The sequence below is a fragment of the Microplitis mediator genome, chromosome 8 (genome assembly GCF_029852145.1).
Source record: "Microplitis mediator isolate UGA2020A chromosome 8, iyMicMedi2.1, whole genome shotgun sequence".
NCBI lineage: Eukaryota > Metazoa > Arthropoda > Insecta > Hymenoptera > Braconidae > Microplitis > Microplitis mediator.
Window position 1 is genome coordinate 20,484,805 of NC_079976.1, and position 22,865 is coordinate 20,507,669.

The 22,865-nt window shown below is 37.1% G+C and overlaps 1 long non-coding RNA gene and 1 other non-coding gene across 2 annotated transcripts in view; one reads left to right on the forward strand and one right to left on the reverse strand.

Moving 5' to 3' along the window:
* LOC130673182 (uncharacterized) overlaps nucleotides 1-18,543 on the forward strand; it is a 28,584-nt gene extending 10,041 nt beyond the window's left edge. Inside the window, exons 4-6 of the long non-coding RNA XR_008990850.1 lie at nucleotides 17,233-17,379; nucleotides 17,467-17,613; nucleotides 17,701-18,543. This is a non-coding gene — a long non-coding RNA (uncharacterized LOC130673182). The remainder of the gene's footprint in view (nucleotides 1-17,232; nucleotides 17,380-17,466; nucleotides 17,614-17,700) is intronic.
* Nucleotides 13,586-13,779, reverse strand: LOC130674083 (U2 spliceosomal RNA). Its single transcript, XR_008990978.1, has one exon. It is a non-coding gene; the product is annotated as a U2 spliceosomal RNA (small nuclear RNA).
* Nucleotides 18,544-22,865: the final 4,322 nt, after the last annotated feature.

Below are 22,865 nucleotides of genomic sequence, written 5' to 3' on the forward strand. Positions count from 1 at the left end.
TAATTTCCGATGAATAAATACTCTAATGATATCCGATTTTTTAAAAAGGTCGTGATGGCAATCGGATGAAATTTATCCCAGGTCGACTCCAAATTCACAGAAAAGTCACAAAAATAGATAGACTGATAAAGTGAAAGCAAAATCTGCATGCTTTTTTGTACAGTTAATCGGTCTATCGAGGACGGTCCGCAAAAACTCTATATAATTGATAGGTCTAATGCGGACTGTCTTCAAAAACCCCGTATGCTTTATATACTTAACGCGGACCGTCCGCGAAAACCCTATATATTTGATAGGTCTCTTGCGGATGGTCTGCGAAAACCCCGTATGCTTTATATACCTACCATGGATCGTTCGCGAACAACCTATACAAAGAAAAGAAAATATAGCAACTTTTAGTTCAAAATATGAGTTACTATTGCTAAATCAAATCATAGTCTTAAAACGCTATTGAAATTGTGTCACTTTTACTTTCTTGAACACTCATTTTTTTATGTTTAGTAATTTTTATTCTTTAAATATGGAATCAAATATAAACTGCATCAGTAACCTTGGCTATTAGGGTGCGTCATTTAGCAGTAATTTTTTTTTTTTTAAGTGTATATGGAAAAAATCTTAGTTTAACACAAAAAAAAAAAAAATTTTTTGCAAAAGACAAAAAATTTATAACAAATACTGTTTTAAATTTCGCGACGGAGACGCGAATTATCCCAGTACCGTATGCGGTCACCCACGTGTAAAACAAAAAAAATTATAATGTCGAAGTCCGGAAAAATAAAATATTGATAAATCTTACTTCAATTAAATTTTAACTTTTTAAATAAATAATAAGGTTATTAAATTGCAAATAAAAAAAATAAGGTGTGCCTGGACCAGCTCCTCAGGCTGGGTTAGTGCACGTAGGCGCCAGACCGTTTCTCAAAACGGACAAAATATTTTATCAGGTGGAAAATTTGCGAGGGAAAATCCGAGCGAGTATAGCCAGTAACAAGGCGGATAAATCGAATGAAATAATAAACAAAAGAAATGATCAGAAAAGAAAATAATAAGCACAGTTGAATATATATAAAATAATAAAATAGATTAAATATAACAGGAAAAAGACCCAGGAAAATAAATATAGAGTATTTCCCCGAGAATTGTTGGATCCAATTATTTATATAAAATTATCAAGAATCTTTGATACAATATTTCACTGATAATACAAATTATAATCTTTAATAAACCCCTGGGGTTCCAAACTTAAATATAACAGGGATTTTATTTAATTTAAATTAATTTTATAATATTTGAATTTGAATTTTGTTCGACTGCGCTCTCGGCCCACGCATCACCGTTGCCCCTATGTCGTTAGAGATCGATAATATAAAACTCTAACTGATTGGTTGACACGTTTGGCCGTGTGACGAATGGGTACTCTATGGGGCCCCGAGTCCCGCCATTTCTAAAGATAAAAATTTATTTGAAATTTGGATGACATGAGCCTGAGATGGAATCCAGAGTGGGGATGCCGGCTTCGCAGCGCACCGAGACGCACTCGAGCGTCACTCACTGCCTGGTGCTATATCAGATCAGACGCATCGAAAAAAAATAATAAAATATTCTGTACTTGTTGCTAACAGCATACTAAACAAAGAACTAAATCACAATTAACGGTGAGTCGTGAGACCCCGTATTATTTAACCAAATAACCAACAGTGGGTTTTATAAAAATAAAAGCAACAAATCTAAAAAAATTTAATAATTAACTGTGAGTCGAAAAGACCCCGTGGCTGATAATAATAAAAAAAGAAAAACGGTGAGTCTATATTTGACCCCGAATACACCTGTCTCGAAGTCCACGACTGTTGTGACTTTTATCGAGATCTTGTTTTTTATTAACAACTAAAATTACGCTGAGTTTAGCAACCGCGTAATTAATTAAGGAAAATTATTTAAAACCGCAGCAGAAAAAGATCCGACAAACATCAGCGGCTGGCGTCAGGAAGTACGAGCGGCGTCCATTACATCTCATGGCGTCATCATCAATACCTGGTACTTCTTTGGTAAATGTGGAAAACATCTTGGTCAATTAATTAATTATTATTTGTTAATTTTAATATAAGATATTAATTGAGAAAATCGTATATTATTATACGTATAAGTTAGAGATAAAATTTATCGTTTTCGCGGCGTGGGTTCGAGAGTATTCGGTCGCCATTTTGTATAAGTGTCTGGGTTGACTTTGTTAGGTAGCGTCAGATTAAGTAATTAATTCAGTCGAGTCTAGCGACCACTGATTAATTAATTAATAATTAAAAATCTTAAAACTTAAATTACATTTAATTTAGCAGGTATTCTCTTAGAGATACTGAGTCCCACAGACCGTTCTCTAGGAGGTGCTGAAATTTAGTTTAGTAGAAATTATTAAACATTGTGACCTTGGTGCTGAGTCTCATCGACCGCATCACTGGAAACTTTAAGAAAATCAAAACCCAGAACTTAGGTGATAATAAATTTTATAGTTACGAATATATTGTATGTGTGTGTGTGATCTGGTATTAAATTTTTCCTCGCCAGCAAATTGTTAAAAATAAAGGAAGTGATAATGATTTTAGAGATTTAAGAAATTTATATGAAAATTTATTAAAATTAAAAACACGTTAAAATTGTCGGGACACTTAAACATTCATTATTGTTAAAGATAATTAATATTAAGTAGAAAGCATATCTGTTTGCCACCATTTTGTTATAAATAAATTTGGATATATTTTATATAATTTATTGAAATAATTATTCTCGATCGACTAATGATGTTGAGTCTGACGACCACTCATTAAGTGATTGATTAAATTTAAAATTAGAACCTAACTCTGCAGCTGTGTGGTCCAGCCTTAATAAGTAGATTTTCGGACTCATTCTCGAGATTTCTTTTGTCCTCTGCTTTGTTTTGCCTTGCACACGATACTGAGAGGTCGTGCAATTTTACTCTCGTCCTTAGAACTTTTGAGTTCAAAAGGTGTCCAAATTGTGACCTCGTAAGCCTCGTCATCAAGACCACGGAAGTCGAGGGGTACCCGGTTACATAAATCCAATATTTAAATTAATAATAAAGTATGAATATATCACAATAATTCACTTAAATAAATAAACAATCCTTCAAGATTAATTAATGTAAATAAAAATTTATCACTACCTCAAACCTTGGGTTACCCCTTTACACTATATAGGGGGAGAAAGATACGGTGCACTCTCGCTCTCATTCACCGAATTTCCAAAATTATAACATAAATTATTTAACATAAATAAATATCACCCTTTCAATAATTATAGATAATAAAAGAAATATAATATAAATTGCTTGATCACTGGGGTACACAAAGACTGCAAGTTATGCACAGAAAGAAAGAAAAATATAAATAATAATTACTCGGGATTAATTGACTAAATAATAATAATAACTATAATATAATAAAATTAAATAGTAATAATAATCCCACTTTATAATTATTATTATTTGCTCAGGAATTTTTCCTCTGAACGATTACGTCGTCGGCTTAGGAATTTTTTTCTCTTAGCCGGTGTATAGTTATAGCTATAAGTATAGATATAGGTAGCTATCGATATATCGAACTACCGCAAACGCGCAATTCTCAATGTTAAATCATAAATTAAACAAAATACAATTAATTTATTATCCCCAATTCCTTTTATATATGAAAATGTATCATTCAGGGGTATCTAAACACAAAATCAGCCAAATTATTCGCGTCGTGATTGCCAACAATTCCCGGGGAGGTTATAGGTAACAATGCATGGAGAGAAATCAAAGTACTTACTAATTACTGCTTCAACTTCCAAAAGAAAACCCTGATAACCACATACCCAGTGAATTTGACAAATAAACTTTTTATTAGTTAGACCACAAATGATGACGAAATTAATTAATAGACCTAAACGTATTGACAACGTAAAATGAAAAACAGCGTCTGCTCAGTAACACTTTCCGTACCTTTCTGAGTACTTAATGGGCCGGCCACTTGTTGGCCACCCACGTGGCGCAACAATCGCCCTTAATTATTATTATCACTGTTACCTAGCCCCGGGCCTTTGAATTAATTAAATAAATTATAAGAATATTTTTACCCCACCTGAATGATACATAATAAATTGAATATATATGTCGGAGATAAAAGAATAAAATGGGGTTTTCCAATAGGACGGGAAATTTCCAACAGTCGAGACTAGTTTTTATAGTAACAATTAAATAATAAAATTTAAGTTCTAGTTGTTTACAACTTAAGCAGATTGTTTATTACGGGAGGCTTAGGCTCGCTGTGAGATCTGTTCACCAAACGTAGCCACGGTCACAGGATGGGTATAGTAAGACACAGAGGACAAGATAGTAAGATAATATGAGACGGTTGTCCTACTTTGAATATTTTGACAAAAAGGTTTTTTAACAAAAAGTACAGAGTTTGGTACTAGTTGAGTCAGTTAGTTCTGATTGTGCATTCGTTGTGCGAGTACAAGTTTTCCTGTCGACCGTGGATTCGTTCTCGAGCCTAGTTTACCGTAGTATTTGTAAATTATTCGATTAGGTTTTATTTGAATATTATTGGACTGTCGTGTATTGCAATTATTATAATTCCCTGCGTAATCAATTATTGCATTAATTAGTATTTAGTGTATTTTGATGTTTGTGCGATACTATGTTTATTCTTTTACTTGTCTAAGTATCGTTATTTATGAACAATACTTTTAATATTAAATCATTGTGTTGCATAATTAATATTCGTTCATATTTCAAATAAAAATAAGAGATATTAGTATTGAGACCAATACTCGGGATAACGCCCAAGGTTGTAATGACTTTCCGACATATATATATATATATGGTATTCATTTACACCAAAATAATAATTGTAAAATATATATATAATTGAATAATAATTAATTAAAGCCGCATGTTATCCATCGACATTGCAGGAGAAAATATCGATTTTTCCCCTCCTCTGCGGTCAATTAAACTTCATCTCCTGAATACCTGGACATGAAGTTTAATCGAGATAAAGTAAAAACAATCATTGGGGCATAATGTGACCACACATTATGTCCCCTGAATAACGCCAAATCATAAATATTCCCTTATAAATAATAAATAATAAATGTAATTATTTTTAAATTAAAAATTAAAATTCTGGCACACATGTGCTCTCAGTCACACTGCGCGCATGCGCGAGCAAACGCTATCTCACCGGCGTGGCAACGAAATGCCCGCGTAATCATTCCAATTTGAATTTAAATATTATTTTTAATTCTCAATACTAATTACTTATCAATTTATTTGAATGGTTACGTGACAAATTCTATGTCGATTACAGACCTAGCTCACTGAAAAAATCGTTCTCCCATTTAAATAACTCAGGAAAACCTTTTTTTAAGCATTGAGTGTTTTTAACTCGTTAACAGATTAATGGATCTAATAGACTAATACATACATTTGCAGAAAATCGAACGCTCTACAAAAAAAGTCTCCGATGATTTTCGAAAAATCCATTTGTCCAAAAGTTATTAGAGCTCGAAGTAAAGTTCGAGTTTTTTTTTCTTTTCTGGGAAAACTATCAGACTTATCACAAAATATTCTAAAGTCTTTTTTGCTAACAATTTTTTTATCTACAAATTTTTACCAGTCAATTTTTTTATATTCCACATTGTTTTCTAGTTATTATCATTTTAATTTCAAGCTCTTAAAAAAGTACTGTTCTGATCGATTTCAAGAGCTCGACATTAAAATGAAAATAACAAGAAAACAATGCGGAGTATGGAAAAAGTTGATAGTAATAATTTGTACATAATCAAAGTGTCAACAAAGAAGACTTCAGTATACTTGTGATAAGTCTGATAGTTTTTCCAGAAAAGTAAAAAAGATCCCGAACTTTACTTCGAGCTCTAATAACTTTTGAACAAATGGATTTTTCAAAAAATCATTGGAGACCTTTTTAGTAGAGCGTTCGATTTCCTGCGAATACATGTGTTAGTCCATTCGATCCATTAATCTCTTAACGAGTTAAAAATACTCGAAGCTTAAAAAAAAAAAATTTTTCCGTATTATTTTAATGGGAAATCGAATTTTCCAATACGCTAGGTCTGTAATCGACATAGAATTTTTTTCTTGAGCGAAATTTTTTTTTTGTGTTGAACTATGATTTTTTTTCATATGCACTTGAAAAAAATAAAATTTACTCTGAAATGACGCACCCCATTGACTGTATATTTAGTAAATTTTATTGTTCCGTTTAGGAAGTTTTACTATATTAGAATGGAAATAAATAAAATAAAATTTTAAATTGTTTTCCAACTTTTATTATTGTTATTGTTATTATTATTTATGCCATCTGTATTGGTGTTGGTGTCAATTTTTAATTTTAAACAGTCACTTGTTTCAACCAAGGTTCGAACGCTGATCTTCCGCGCGCGAGTCCTTTACTATGTCTGACAGTCCGATGTCTCCTTTGAACAAAAGTTTCTAAACTTGTAATACATATTGGTATATGCTATCCCCAGCAACTTTTAATTTTATCGATCTGCTTCGGAATAATTACAAGCCGTTTAGTAATTTTTAGTTGTTATACAATCACTTTATTAAGTCATATAAACTTCTCGGTGGAGGCGAACCTCCACCGGGTACAGCAAGTTTTTTTTTTCCATATGAACTAGTTTTTTAAAAAACATACAAAAAATACTTATAAAAAAAAACAATAAATAATTAATTCGTGTGGCGGGAGTCACAATAAATAAAATATAAAAATTAGCATATAGCAGTTAATAGAATCATTACAATGTCATATTATCATACCCGCAGTGATGCAATCACAGAGTATATATAAAAAAAGAAACAATGTACATAAGGTATAGTCAAGTAATCAATATTTACGTCACCCCTTTCCCCATATGGCAATGGTCCAGCATTGCATATGGTGAAAGGGGTGAGTTTAGTCGCAGAATAATAAAATACATAAAGTTTGTAATTGTATATATACATTTTTAGTAAATAAATATAGTTGTAAGTATGTATATATGTAAATATGTAAATACGTTTTATAGCGCGCAGCAACGACGATAATGACAGCAAACGTCGAGTGCAGTAGCTAGCATGCGAGTGTGAATGACTATAGAGGTTGCGGTGGCGGCGATCACAGTGGTGGAGGCGTTAAGAAGGACGACAGTGGTCCATAGGTCAGGTCCGCGTCAGGACGGACGCACGAAGCATCCTCGTTTGGCGCCACAGTACCGACATATTGTCTTTGTCCAGACACACGCTCAACATATATGTCTCTCGCCCAGCGGATGGTCTCCGACACAATGAGTCGTCTCATCAGGCGAGCATAGTATGATGACACACCAAGCGCCCTCAGAACCGGCTCATTGTTAGGGTCCCACCCACCTAGAGAGCCGACGACGATCGCGTCAGTACGCACCTGATATCCCTGTGCCTTTAATGCAGTCGCGAGCTCATGATACGCATCAATCTTGGATTGACGCGCATCATCAAAAGCCACGCACTGGTTCTCAAAGGCCACAGTGACATCAACAATGAGTACCGACTTGGCCCGTTCATCCCTAACAACAATGTCAGGTCTGAGACGTGCCAGATCCCCATCAACTCCCTGAACGCGCTTGTTGACACGCATCTCTCCCGCCACCCTCGAGGCCCGTGGTATCCTGTTTAGGATGGAGTTATGCCTCAATTGGTATGCCGCTGAATGTGTCATACAGTAATTCAAGACGTGGGGGAGGGATTCCAGGTTATATCCGCACACTCTGCAGCGCTTATCTCGCTGCCCCTAACGAATTGCTCCATTAAGAGGCAAGACGTCCAGGCGCGCGCGAGGATAAAACGCCACTCTGCGAAACGGATATATTTACCATCCCGCAAGCAGAGATTGCTCTCACGATTGCGGGCAGTGACCTGCCATACCTTTCCCTGGTCCTTCTTCACCGTAAGGGTCTCAAAATAAAATTGTTGGGCAGCCTTTCTTAGGCGCAAAATTACTTGTGAACGTGAGCCGGGCCCAATTAAAGCATAACGCCCCTCAACGTCCTTGCATTTGAGTGCGAGCTCCTGGTTAACATCACTCCATTCCCACGATAGGCCAAACTGACTAGATTGACGCCTTATAGCGACCCGAACCCTCGACCATAGACTGGGGTCACCTTGGTTCCGCGCGAACGGTCCTCCCAGTGAACCCGAAAATTACTGCGCAATTTCTTGTGGCGAAGGTTGGTGAATCGTACGTCTCTGGACCGCTTGCTCAAGTGAAGACTTCGCCATTTCCGCCACTTCAAGGTCTTTACAGGATAGCATCCTAAAAGCCTGAGCGATGACAGAAATATCCGCTAGGTCCGCAAGCGGGAGGATACCACCTTCACCCTTCCAAGGTTGCAAGTACACTACTTCGACACTTGCGCGCTGTGGAAGGTACATCCAGCCCTTCACCAACTTTCTCAGCACTTTATCAGCCATGATCAAATGTGTCTTGTCGACCTTTCCTCCCCGCAAGATACAATCAACCCGCGGCATAATAAACGTCCGAAGAGCGTCTATTTTTTGCTACGGGGCAAGAAGAGACCGGTCGATGGATCTAGCATCAGCTAGCATTTCACCGATCGTAGCAATGGGGGTCTGATTAATGTTGAACCCCACCGGGACGCCCCGGTAATCATAAGCCTCACCCTCTACCAATGACTTTAACTGCCCACCGTCAATGTTGAACTTGGTATCAAGTACATTGCGCTTGTTACCCTTGCCAGAGACGTGCAAGGTAACGCATTTAGAGGCGTTGAACTTAATGCCAACCCTTTTCGCGGCAACACTGACAGTCAGCAGCATCTGCTCCATGTCCTCCACGCTATCAGCAACAAAGCAATAATCGTCAGCATACGCTCGTGGAGCGACCCGCTTGGTATTTAATATGTAGCCCCGATTAAGCTCTTCTACCGCTCGAAGAACAGAATCAGTTCCCACGTTAAATACAATCGGACTAGCCGGACAACCTTGCTTAGTTCCTCTCATGAGAAGAATAGGATCAGTAAAGCCCTCGACGGTGCGAACCCTCGTCGTGCACCCAGTATAGAAGCTCTTTATCAGGGCTTGAAACACCACAGGTGCTCCAATCCCTTCAATAGCATCGTATATCACCTCGTGTGAGATGGAACCACAAGCATTGGAAGCATCCAGACACGCGATGATAACATCCTTACCCTCACGAGCTCCATCCGTCAGGACCTCTTGAATAACGTTGTTGTGCTCTAAGCAGCCCTCGTCCTTCAAAAAGCCCTTCTGAGACGAAGTTAGCCTATTCCCGTTGACAACGAAGTTCGTCAGGCGATCGGCAATCAAGGCGGCAAAGAGCTTATAGATGGTATTGCCCATCGCGAGAGGTCGCCAGTTCGACAGGTCGATTCGGTCTCCTTTCTTGTAAATTAATACAGTGTTGGAGACTTTCCACGACACTGGTATGGCCCCTAGACGGAAGCACGCATTGTATATGGCGGTGAGCAGTCCGGAACCAGGATCTGCCTTCTTCAGGTCACTGTATTTCAAGCCGTCGGGGCCAGGTGCAGTGTCCTGCATCCTAGCTAACCTCCGGCTGACCTCAGTGGCCGTCAGAGAGGCGATCAAGGCCCTAGCCAACTCATCGCCCTCGTCCAGTGGCCATACTTGCCTTGCTGGCAACTCCTCATTAAAGGGGGAATCGTCGGAATACAACGTTCGGAAGTACTTGAGGACATCATCCTTAGGCACCTGGCAAAAGGGTGATGGACCCTCAAGCACCTCCTGCATTGCTTTCCTCCGATTCTCCCGATATAATTTCTGAATACGGGTGGCAGAACGAATTCTACCACCGTCACCCTGATCTTGTGGGCCTTCGCGATTATTATTACCTCCTTGATTACGGTTCACCGTTCGTCCTCCAGGTTGCCCCCGACCCACTGGCCTGGATTCTGTGGTGCCCTGAAAGAACACAGACAGTTCCCTGTCCATCTCTTCCAGTTCATCCCAGGATTCAGTAGCATTAGCCATCGCAATAAGGTCTCGACGCTTATTATCGCGTGACACCCTTTGCGTAGGCCCAGCCAAATTCCGTTGGGCCGGTTGTCGCTGGTTGTTACGGCTTTGTGGGGGGTGGGGATTACGACGCGTAGAATATCTATTGGTTTCGCGCCGGGGGTTTGGCAAAGGGGGGTTTTGGGAGCTATGCGGTCGGCGATTGGACATATATGTGTCGCGCTGGCATATGCGGCCCGAGGCGTCACGCGGGACACCCGAACGACCGCCCGGGCGCGGATCTAACCTGTGGTTTTCATCTCCACTGTCGTCGTGGTTTAAATGGGTGAAGACATTGGAGGTGTTTACAACCGGGCTATTGTTGTTGAGTTGACTATTGTTGTTAATGTTGCGTCCACCATTGCGACCGCCGCGACCGCGCATAACTCGCGTCCATTAATTATTACTAGCTACTTTGTTATTAATTTGGTTGTTATTAAAATTACTGCTGCTGTTGTTCACAGTAGTAGTGCCATTAGTATTGCCGCGACTACTTGAGTTATTAAAAATATCAGGTGTGATGCGTCTTCCACATTCACACCTGATGCAAGAGTTGTTGTTATTGTTATTATTATTGTTGTAGTCACGGCAATTGACACCACTACTGTTCCCAGCAGCAGCAGTGTGTCTGTTAGGGTTAAAAATACTAAAATGTTTGTTATTGCCGTCATTATCGCCCCTACTCGCGCTATTTGGAGTGTCCGCCCTGCCATCACCAGTCATGGGACTATTGTTTATGATTACCGGGTTATTGACTAGACTATTGTGTGAAATAGGAGTACTTTCATTATGTAATTGACTAGTGTTGGGGCTATTGAATGTGTTTGAAAGATTAATGTTGAGTGGTGAGTGAGTGGTGGTGGCAGGGCTGACAGTCCTAGGGGCAGGAGGCGTAGCCATGTGGGGGGGTGACTTTATTAAAATTTGGGGGAACAGGTGCTGCTGACGTTGGTCCACGTCGCCCGTAGATGGTGTTGGAGTAGACGTGGACTGCTGCTGATGTTGACTGTTCCCCGTGCCCTTGATGTTGTTGTTATTATCGTCGAGGGCTCCTGTAGCCCCTGTTTGCACCCTTTCTGCCTCTCTGATGGTGCCCAGTCTGCTTGATGTTGGTGGTGGTATCATCGTAGGGCTGCTGGAGATACAGAGCGAAGTAATGGAACCCCGTATCGTAGTGTTCGTGACCGTGGCAGTGGTAATAGCCGCTATGTCAGTCGATGTGACAACGGCTGCGTCTTTTCGTGGACGACCAGGTCTCTTCCGTGATGGAGTTGGAGTTGGTGGGGCAGATTGTGCCCTTGTACCCCTGGCGACGGTAGCAAATGACACTGCTGGTGTCACCAGGGCAGCTGGAGATGACGGTTTGCTGGTTACTGTTGGAGGGGGCACACTGCCTGCCCTCATTGACCTGGTCTGGACTCGTGCTGGTGGTGAAGGGGCCTTGGAGACGGCCCCGCCGTTAACTATGCTCTTCTTAGGTGGTGGTGAGAGTTTCTTATTATTTGTAGGCCGGACTATTACCTTCTTCTTGGTTAACAATACATTGGAAGCCACGGTCGGCACGCCTCGCTTTGGCAAGACTGAGCACGTGTAGCTTGTGGTAGTTTGAACAGAGGGCGTTGTTGTTGTTGTAATTATTGTTGTTGTTGTTGTTGTTGCTACTTGTGTTGGGGTGCGTAGGCGACTACGAGGAGCGTTGCCGGCAGCGCTGGAGCTTACCGGTGGGGCACTGGTTCCCGTACCCGCTGGACTTCTGACAGCACGTGGGATGGTGTTGGTTGAAGTCGGTTTCGTGGTAGCAGGCGACGGACGTGTACTGGGCCTGCTAGGGGGGGTGCGAGTAACGGGACTTGAACTATTGGGGATGCTACGCCTCTCGCTTCCGCTTCGGCGGATTCTGTTTTTTACGACGGGGAGCTCGGACTCTCCGGAGGGAAGGTCAACATCTTTCGCGGAGGCACCCGGATGGGCCTTTTTATGGTGGGCCTTGACGTCTTTCAACGCCACGGCCTTAGGCTTGAGGGATTTATACCCACACGTTCTACAAAAATATTTAATTTCAGCATCCGGGTGCTCCCGCGCAAGATGTTGATTGAGACTCGAATAATTATTGTATTGTCGCAGTGTCCTTCTTACGGCTTCAGCGCAGAAAGGACACTGCACTGGGAAATGAAATGGGAATTGGAGCTCAATCTCCATGGCAAAAATCGAAGGAAGTCCCACACAAAGAGATATATGACTATCTCTTTAGTCGCAGGGGAAACCCTCGGGAACGGAAGAATACGGAAGAACCGGTACGGGATAAAAGGGGAGCAAATTTGTATTTGCCACCCTCTTACACCAAGGGACCGTGATAGGAAAGAGTTCGGTACGAGTTGCAAGGGGAGCAAATTTGTATTTGCCACCCCCTGAACCCAAGAGACCGGGATAGAAAAGAGTTCGGCACTGGAGCAACGGGAAGCAATGGGAATTGCAACCCCCTGCACCCAAGGGACCGGGATAGAAAGAGTTTTCGGGAACTAGAGAACCGGGAGAGCAATTGGTATTGCCACCCCCGATATCTAGTCACCGGGAAAGATAAAGAGGTTTCGGTACGGGAACGAGAGAAAGCACACAGGTGCCCGCTCTGAACCCAAGGGACCGAGAGAGAAAAGCTGTGGCTCTTTTATTACGAAGTGACAGTGTATTGCTGCCACTCGCAGTTGGGAACCACAGGAGGGAGCGAGAGAGTGACCCGGATAGATCACTAACCCGAACAGAAAGAGATAGATGGGTAGGTAGTGGGAAGGATGGAGACCGTAAGCGGGCAGTTACCAGTGGAACTGGTTAACTTGTTGTTACAAGTCTCCGGAAACGGCTTTCGCCGCGGGGAGTAAGTTAGGAACCTACTTTACCAACTCACGTCAATTGTAGGTAACCTAACCCGGATATAGGAGAGAGTGATGTTACCGACAGTTGCCAATAACAATCACCCAACTCCAAGAGTAGGTACTTGAGAAAATTTCTCAAGTGACCCAGGGTAAAAAAATGGATAAAGGGGAAGGTAAGTAGAAGAATGAAGAGAAAGAGAGGGGACCCCGTAAACTAATTAATGTGCAAAACTTACCCACGATGTCCACCACGGGTTGAGTCCACTTGGTTGTGATGTCCTCCGGGGAATCCGAGCTGCTCGTCGTAACACTTATTAACTAATCGCTTCTCGGCGGTATCACAGAAGGTGGTAATTATTAAATAAATAATAAGAATATTGCACTGGTAATTTAAGTTTAAATAAATAAATAAATAATTTACACAATAAAATACCGCACAATGTAAAAAATAAATAAATAAACTCTGTGACTATAATTTTTCGTAAATATAATAAAAAACTAAGGTCAAAGTGTTTTTTGACTAGAAGGGATCTGATACTTGACTAGATGGATAAGTTTAAGTTCGTCGTGGGGAGTTGTTACACTCCCCGCAAAAATGTCAGGTATATCTGACTTTTGGAAAAAGGTTGATTGAGCTGCTCCCGCCTGTACTGCAATGACAGGGCAACTCGTGGTCAAACCGGAGCAAGCTCCGGGACTCGACCAATTTCCAAAAATCAGATTAATATACTGGGTTCTCAATAAGAACCGTATCAGATATTAAGCTGATAATTGCAATATACAATACAATACTACACTATTCATCTGGCTTAGAGAAATTACTGAACAGATTGTAATTTTCGTATACAGCAGGTTGTCTAATGCATTTTTTTAGCTAATTTTTATATTTTTAGAAAGTTAAAATCATTGAATCGTATTATCGAATGTAGTATTAAACGTTAAGCAATGATGTGATATTTTCATTATAAAATTTGCTATACAATTAATACAAAATACAGATCAATTAGTTATATAAGTAATAATATAGCAATTTTTCAGAGAAAAGTATATTATTAATTACTGATTTGTGATCTTACTATACTCTCTAGAAACAAGTTATTGAAATTCACGTGACACTCACTATTGGGCAGTGAATAGTTACTTATTGCTAGTGAAACGTGTACCACTATTTAAATTAGTGACATACTTTTCACTAGCAAACAGTGAATAGTCACTATTTCGAATTTAAAAGAGTTCATTTTGTGATAAATAGTAAAAGTAATGAACTCATTGATTTGCGTTAGTATTTCTTGCTTAAATAGATTAAATATTAAAATATTTTTGAGGCTCCTTTTCTTCGTGTGTATTTGATAGGTTTAATGCGGACGGTCTGTAAAAATCCCGTGTGCCTTATATACCTAATGCGGACCGTCCGCGAAAGCTTATGTATTTGATAGGTCTAATGCGGACGGTCTGCAAAAACCCCGTATGCTTTATGTACGTAACGCGGACCGTCCGCGAAAACCCTATTCATTTCAGAAGTTTAATGCGGACGGTCCGCGAAAACCCAAAACGTCCGCAAAAGCCCCGTATCATATATATATATATATATATATATATATATATATATATATATATATATACATACATAAATTTTTTAACGAATCGTATTTTGGAACCCTACTCAACTAATTATGATAGGTTGTGACAAAATTCCTTGAAAAATCGACTATGAGGACAAATACAATAGTTAGATATTAGAAAAATCTACCTAAAAATATCGTGTACAAAAAATTGAAATTACATTGAAATAATTAATAACTGATTCTGTTGCATATAATTGATTTTTGTATGAATCTAATAAGGATATAAGAAAAAATAAATGGCTTACTACTTGTAAAAAATGAATCATACATGTCTCAATATAGACCACATATAGAGCATAGATGAAAGTTGACCATTTGAGCTCGATGTATGAGACCCCGTACGAAAAAAGTATATACACGGGCAAAATTGAATATATGTCTCATAAATACGGCATATATTCAGATTTGCCCGAATATATACGGATATATACTTTTTCCGTACGGGACATATGTGCTTCATGTATGAAGCATAAATGGCCAATTTTCATAAATGATCATATATGATTTTTTTTTGATGGGTAATTTCACCTGGATGCCTACACAGACAAGCGATAATTAATTTACTCGAGACTTTAGAGTCCACGTAAAATTTTATTTATTAATAGAACCGTCAGATCCAAAGAGTATCTTCCCTGATTAAACAAAATGATTAAAAATGATTTCACACGTTAAATGTCCATAAGAGACAGGATTAGAAATGATTTGAAGGATTAAAAAGTATTTAAAATGATTAAAAAACAAATTATTTTAAATCATTTTTAATTATTTTGTTTAATCAGGGTTATCAAGTATTTATATACCTGTTTATCATCATTCCATGTATGATTGTGGGGACAAAAATAACATAACTTTTAACTGACTACTAAAGCACTTCAAATTGTCATTTGTATAATTTTTTAGTTCTATTCGAACAAAGAACACTGATTATTTTTACGTGGCTATCAAGTTTTGATCCGTCGATTTGAAGATCACTAAAATCAGAGGATTATAGTTATGGTATAAATATAGCTATTTTGTAATGTATTTTTTGGGTGACAAATATGGAACACTTCTTTTTTTAACTATAGAACATAAAAATTTAAATGGAAAGTCTACTTCTCAATTCCATTGCTCATGATTAATTTTCCCGTGCAACCGTGGATATAAGACAGATGAATGACTCATAAATTTAACGTGGATGTCTATACAGAGCGAAAATAAGTAACTTACTCGAATTTCAGGCACCCAAGTTAAATTGAATTTACTTTCGGAACTATGGGTTACCACATATAGTCGTTCTTAAGACAGAGGGGTAATTGTATCATTACTTACTGACCCGTAGATGCATAAATATAACCTGCAAAATTATTATTGAACCAGCTATTTTAATAAAAAAAAATATCAAGATTTACGAATTATTGACTTATTTTTCCATTTACTTCAAGAATGAACACTTTTCAGAATATTAATTTATTTTTAATATTAGTAAGCTTATGCAATACAGAGAACAAGAATATCAATACTATTCACCAGTTACTAGTTTATTACTTATGTCTCAAGGTGCTTGAAATATATTTATTAATCAATATAATGATTTTAAATAATAATCCGAATTACTTTGCATCGAGAGAATCCACCCGTAGATATATGCAGTCGTCATGAAAAACGATAATGAATTTTCGTGTCTAATATCTACGTCATTATTGTGTAATTTTTGCGACAATTATAGTTATTTTCATAACGGATAGAATTTTAATCATAATCGTTTGACTCAATTAAGAGCCTAATTATCACTTAAAATTCATAAAATATAGGAATTGAGCCAGCCCGTGGATTTAAGAAAACAAAATATATTCTTGGAGCTAACAATTTAATTAACACAAAGTAAATGTATTTATCAAAATAGAAAATACTTGTTTTTTTGCAGACGTCAGTGATTGATTTCTTTAGTTATTTTGAAACACATGACATAAGTACTGTTTTTTTTTTAAGTTTTGATAAATAATAATTATGAATGGTATACAATTGCCATCATTAATGCCTGGTACACAGAGTGGACTTTTTAATTACGACTTTCTAATTCCATCACCAGGCATTGATGATGGCGAAGTTAAGTTATAATAATCAATATAAAATTAAGAATAATCTATATAAAATAAAAATAATCAATATGAAAACAATAGATTGCTCATATTTCGTTAAGGTACTGTACTGATCAATCGTTTCATTTCTTTTGACAGCTTTTACATAACCAGTCTTTACTTTCATTAAATGGTTCACATACGTGACAAATCCATCTTAAACAAAGCTCACACTCAATACAATCTACATTTTTCAATGATCGGCGGCAGCAGCTGCATGTCCACAATTTCTTTTTTTTTTCGTTCATTTATCAGTTTCGTAACATATTTATAAGCATCTTCGTCAAGACATTTCTTAACTAATTTTATTCGACTAATAATCAAAGAATGATGTAACTGCTCAACTGATATATGTCGAACGTCGATTAATGCTATCTTCAGTGCATTATCATTTTCAATATCATCCGGGCCAAATATTTTATCAAATTTACCCTCAAAGAGGAGACAGTTTAGTAAAAATGTTTTTTTTTTTTCGCTAATCGATAAAGTCTTGAACTTCATTATATCGGGTATTTTTATATCTTGAGTTCCAGCTACTACTTCAACATCGGATACACTGGGATCTTCATGGATACCTTTATCTGCAGGTAGGTCAGTTTCTTGCTCGCAAATATTCTCGTGCTCAACAACAATGGCAGCGGCTGCAATGGATGTAGTCTCGGTTACTGAATCGAGTAAGTCAGATTGTAAATCAACTGTCTCAGCTGCTGTATTCGCAACTATGTCATTTTCAGGTTCACATAATTCAACTATTTTTTTAGATCCAGATGGTACTTCCACAACAAGTTCAGTCGGATCTTCGTAAAGTCCTTCGTCTACAGGTAGGTCAGTTTCAGGTTCGCGAATATTCTCGTGCTCAACAACAGTGGCAGCGGCTGCAATGGGTGAAGTCTTGGTTATTGGATCGAGTAAGTCAGATTGTAAATTATCTATGTCAGCTGCTGTATTCGCAACTATGTCATTTTCAGGTCCACATAATTCAACTATTTTTTTAGATCCAGATGGTACTTCTACAACAGGTTCAGTCGGATCTTCGTAAAGTCCTTCATCTGCAGGTAGATCAGTTTCAGGTTCGCGAATATTCTCAGGCTCAACAACAGAGGTAGTGGCTACACTGGGTGTAGTCTTGGTTATTTGATTTTCTTCTGTTAATCTACGACGCACCAGGTGAGGTACAATATTTTCAATTCGTCGGACTATGCATTTTTTTTTTTTTTGACGTGTTAAATTTCCATCAGCGGTCTTATGTGTGATGTTATTATCTCTTCCTTGGTGTGAGTCAAGATGTAATTCACTCACCTCTATTTTTCCAGGACCAGAAGCTGTATCTGATTTAGATATCGTTTGCTCTGTCTTTTTCATCAAGATTGATACTTCTTCCATTGATAATTTCCGTATCAACACTCGAGGTTGCCTACATTTAATTTCTTGTAGTGTGCGTGATGATATTCGGAGACTCTGTCGTCTGGGTTGTTCGTCGATAGCACTTTTTTTTTTATTTTTTCCTCAACTTTTTTACAATGTCGAACTTTTGTTGCAGTTTTATTTTTTTTCAGGTTCGGATAGTTTACCTTGAATTTTTCCGTTGGAGTCGAATCCTGTTGAAATAAAACTCTTAATACTTTATTTTTAGTTCTTAGCATGTACTTTTTAAATTTTTACTAACCTTAGTTTCATGTTTGTGTTTTAAATTTGCTTTTTTCACCACCAGTAATTGTTTCTCTTCATCGGCAGCTAGTTTCACCACCATCGGATATTCGCACTTTTGAGGGCTATTCGAAATCATATTAAACATTTAAACATTTAAATTATCTTATTGACTGATAGTTATTAGTAAGGCATGACGTTTTATTTTATTCTTAACATATATTTGTTAATTTTTCTATTTTTATATATAATTTATGCGTATACTTACAGTCGATTACGTTTATTGTTTCCTTTTGATTCAACAGGATTACCATAGAATGGACGCTGATAACGAACTTCGTTATAATGAATTTCCTTATTATATTTTCTACTTTCTCCCCAAACTTGCGCCAACGTCTTTGAGTTACCTACTCTCAATTTTTCATTCGTATTTGTTTCATGTTTTTTTATAATTCGCTTTACTGCATCAAGAGAACTAAATTTATCACCGACTTTAAAATATTTCATTGTTATGACGATAATTATAAAGACAATGACTACGCTACACAATTTAATATGGGCTGATGCAACAATCGATCCCAATATCTTTCTTAAAAGACAATGGATTTCAGCGAAACTTGCGGATATAACGACCTCTATTTAATCACTTCTGACATATGAGAGGGTGCGCCATATTGAAGAAAGATATACGACTAAAATATGAAATGCATTGAACACCAACAAAAACGTGTTTATTTTAATTATTTATTTACAAATTTTTCAATATTGTTAATAGTCGATATTAGTAGTGTAATTTAAATATACTCTTTACTTTTGTTACATTCTGGCTTATCAATTGATCATACAGAATATTTTTAATTTGACCAGGTTGACGTCGTTAGGGTGTCAATAGACCCCAGGTGCGTCAGCTGTTGACCTTCTCTTATTTTAGGCAAAAAGTTCAATGACTTACCATGGTGGAGATTATGGGCCCCATAAGTCAGCCCAAATAATCCCTTTCTTGCGTAACTTCTTCGCCTCCGCTGGTGCGTACGCGTCTCGGCCGGTGGCCTTGAAGTAGGCCTCGGAGTAATACCCGTAACGAGGGTCGTGAAAAGGGATGCTCCCACTGGGTGGATGGACGGATGGAACGTCCACTGGATCCAACTGCCAACCCTCACTGATACCAGTCCAGAAGACTGGGTTCGCCCGTGAATCCTCCTCTGCACAGGAAGAGCTTTGAAGGCTCGGTTCCTCCGTAAGGACGAGCGACTCCAGCTGTTGGACCACACCACAAGAGCTCGACAGCTCAACGACACAAGAGCTCGATGGCTCAACGACACAAGAGCTCGACGGCTCAACAACACAAGAGCTCGACAACTCCCGAACCTCACTTAACGCGATACCCGAATTTGGAATAACCAACGTCACTGGATCGAGAAGAACTTCCTCGGCAACGATTTCTAGGCGGCGGCGTTGGTGAACTGAACGACCGAGATCCTAATGGATCGTACGAAGAATCCGACGTAATTGGGCCTTTTTACCTGCCCTTCGGCTTCTCGGCATGAATTTTGGAAGTCAGGAAGGAAGTGCTTGGGCTGCCAGTGTCGGCGCCCAAAGCAGGTGAAAATATTAGGCTGCCGGGGGCGGCGCCCAGTATGAGGTGTGTATTAATATTGGGCTGCCAGTGGCGGCGTCCAAAGTTAAAAAGGAAAATGTATTTTGAAAAAAATACGGATAGATATATATATATATTTTGCCTTTAAGTCCGAGTGACAGGATCAAGCCAGCGGATTTGTACAGAGTTCTTAGCTCTACTAGATCTTGTGATCGACTGACTTGATTCTGTCGCTCCTTGGTATAATACATTATCAAAACTGTTAACGTTGCATCTCAGGTTTCCTATGAGAGAATCGTCGTGGCCCGGGTCTCATGCATCGTCATCTGTTTAGACTATCCGCGAGCCACGGCGACTCTCTTATCGCAAGAGATTTCCGTTACACTGTTGGCGGTGAATAAAAATAATATCGCCAACCAAGTAACGATTTCTTAATTTATTAATTAATTATGATTATAAGAAGTGTCGAACCGTTTATTCGCCCACTGTGGCGAATAAATAATTCGAGACTTCAAAAAAAAAATTTCTAAAAATTTTTATTTAAATTTAATTAAAGCCAGAACGTAACACTTTATTATTATTTACAATAATTGATTATTCGTCTTATAAAAAACAGATATATCTTGAAAAGTTCAAATAAAAAATTGTAATTTAATTGTAATATTTATTTGTAATTAAGTATAAATAAATAAATAATAATAAAAAAAAATTTATCAAAGTTATTGACATTTTTTACATTCACAAATGAGTTAATTAAAATTCAGATTCCTGCTTGGCAGTAATTTAGCTAATTGTACTTATATCCACTGGTTAATAAGTGATAGTACACAATTATTTAACGTCCTATTTTTAATTATTTTTTTAATGAATAAAATAACATTGAGTTTTTACTACTCTTCTTGTGTCGTTATTTTGAATAAGTAATTAACAGCAGTTAATGATTAGTAGATATTACTTCTATTATTACTAAAGTTAGCCAACATTTAATAATTTTTGGATTTTTTAAAAGACGATAAATTATTAAAAAAAAAAATATTTAAAAAAAATTGCACTGATAGTCTTTTTAATTTTCTACATATGCATTTTTTCAAATTTAATTGTTCAAAATAAAATCCTTAAATTTTTAATTGTCTGCTAACTTCAGGATCATTTGAATGAAATGACTTTATTTTATATTAATCACTTTTCACATTTTGTTGCATACTGTTATTTAATAACAATAATTTGATTTTTGCTGCTATTTTTTTTTTAATTATTTAAAACATATGTCGACACATTTTTAATTTTTTTTTTAAGATTAATTCAAGTTTCGCGGTTGCTCTATATAGATTGTTCGATTTCCTTTGTTCCCGCACAAAAAAATATACAGATAACATATATGTCTCGTATAGCCGATACATTAATGCATATGGATCATTCCACCAAAAAAAATTATTTTTACGACGCAATCCTCGTCGATTTGGTTCAAACTTTGTGGAGTCGTTCTATATATTAAAAAAAAAATTCTCTGAAAATTTGAGCCTTTTTTATGCAGCTGTTTCCAAGTTATGATTTTTTTAATTTTTTAAAAATTTTTGTTTTCAACTTTTTCATTAATTTTTTTGAAGGAAAAAATTTTTTTAAAAAAATTAGCACTCAACAGTTTTTTGTAGGAAAAATTCTCAGCTTCCCAATAAAAATATCCATTTTTTATTTTATGTTACAGGAGACCTTTTGAAATTCGATTAAAGAGGAAAAAACGATTTTTATGACTGTGCGGTGCTTGATACATCTAATTTGATATTTTTTTCTGATAGCTGAGACTTTTTCCCACACTATATGTAATTTTCACGATGTGCATATTTTTTGTTTTAACATAATCAATAATTATTTAAATGCAAGTCATTGATTTTATGGTTTTAACAAACTGTAATAGTTTATTGTGTGGCAAGAGATGAAACAAAACGATGTCAGACGAGAGTAAAGTAGGCTGCCCGAGCCATAGGCAAAAGTTGACATTAACTGCAATCTGAAGTCGTGTTTCATCTAGTGTTACACACTATTTTTTTCATGATTACCTGCATTGAAAACTATTTTCAGTGTCAGCAGCCAGTTAGAATCAAGTTAATTTAAGACCAATGGTGTGATCAACCATTAGTGTACGCGTAACTTATGATTTGCAATTTATAATTAAACAGAAACCATAAATACTATTTATTATTTACACAAATTTTTATAAAACTTGATTACAAAGTCAGAACTGTCATTAACGCAGATGACATCAATAGTCTGAAATCACTATTGAACAAAACACAAAAATCAAAGTTAAAATTACTAATTCGTACACTTGAAACATTGATCCTGTATTATGAAAAATAGTTTTATAATTTTTGTTTTCAGAGCTTTACTGCAGATACATACCAGAAAACATATCCTCACACCGCAAAATTTATATATCCGGGCTATTCAAAATTTTACCAGCGTTGAATTCACTGTTATAACCAACCCTTTTTAAAAGAAACGACTTAAAACGATTGGAGAAAAATTTTAAATACTTTTTAATGCTTTTGAATACTTTTGAATCACCCTTTTTATGGCATTTAACATTACAAATCGTTTCGAAACGTTTCGTTTAATCAGGGAATGATGACTTTTTATAAAAAATAAATGTTTTAGACGTACGATACTTGGAGTCAAATACGGTGAAAGAAACACAAGCAGTGCACCCTATCTCACCTATTGTTGATAGCTTAGAATATGTTTGTGTTAAAAATGTATCAACATCCTCAAAAAAAATAATAATTAAAGTTTTTTTAACATAGAGAGTTTATATTTTATTGAATTTTGTTCAAACAAAAAATATGCATATCGTGAAAATTACATATAGTATGAGAAAAAGTCTCAGCTTTCAGAAAAAATATCAAATTAGATGTATCA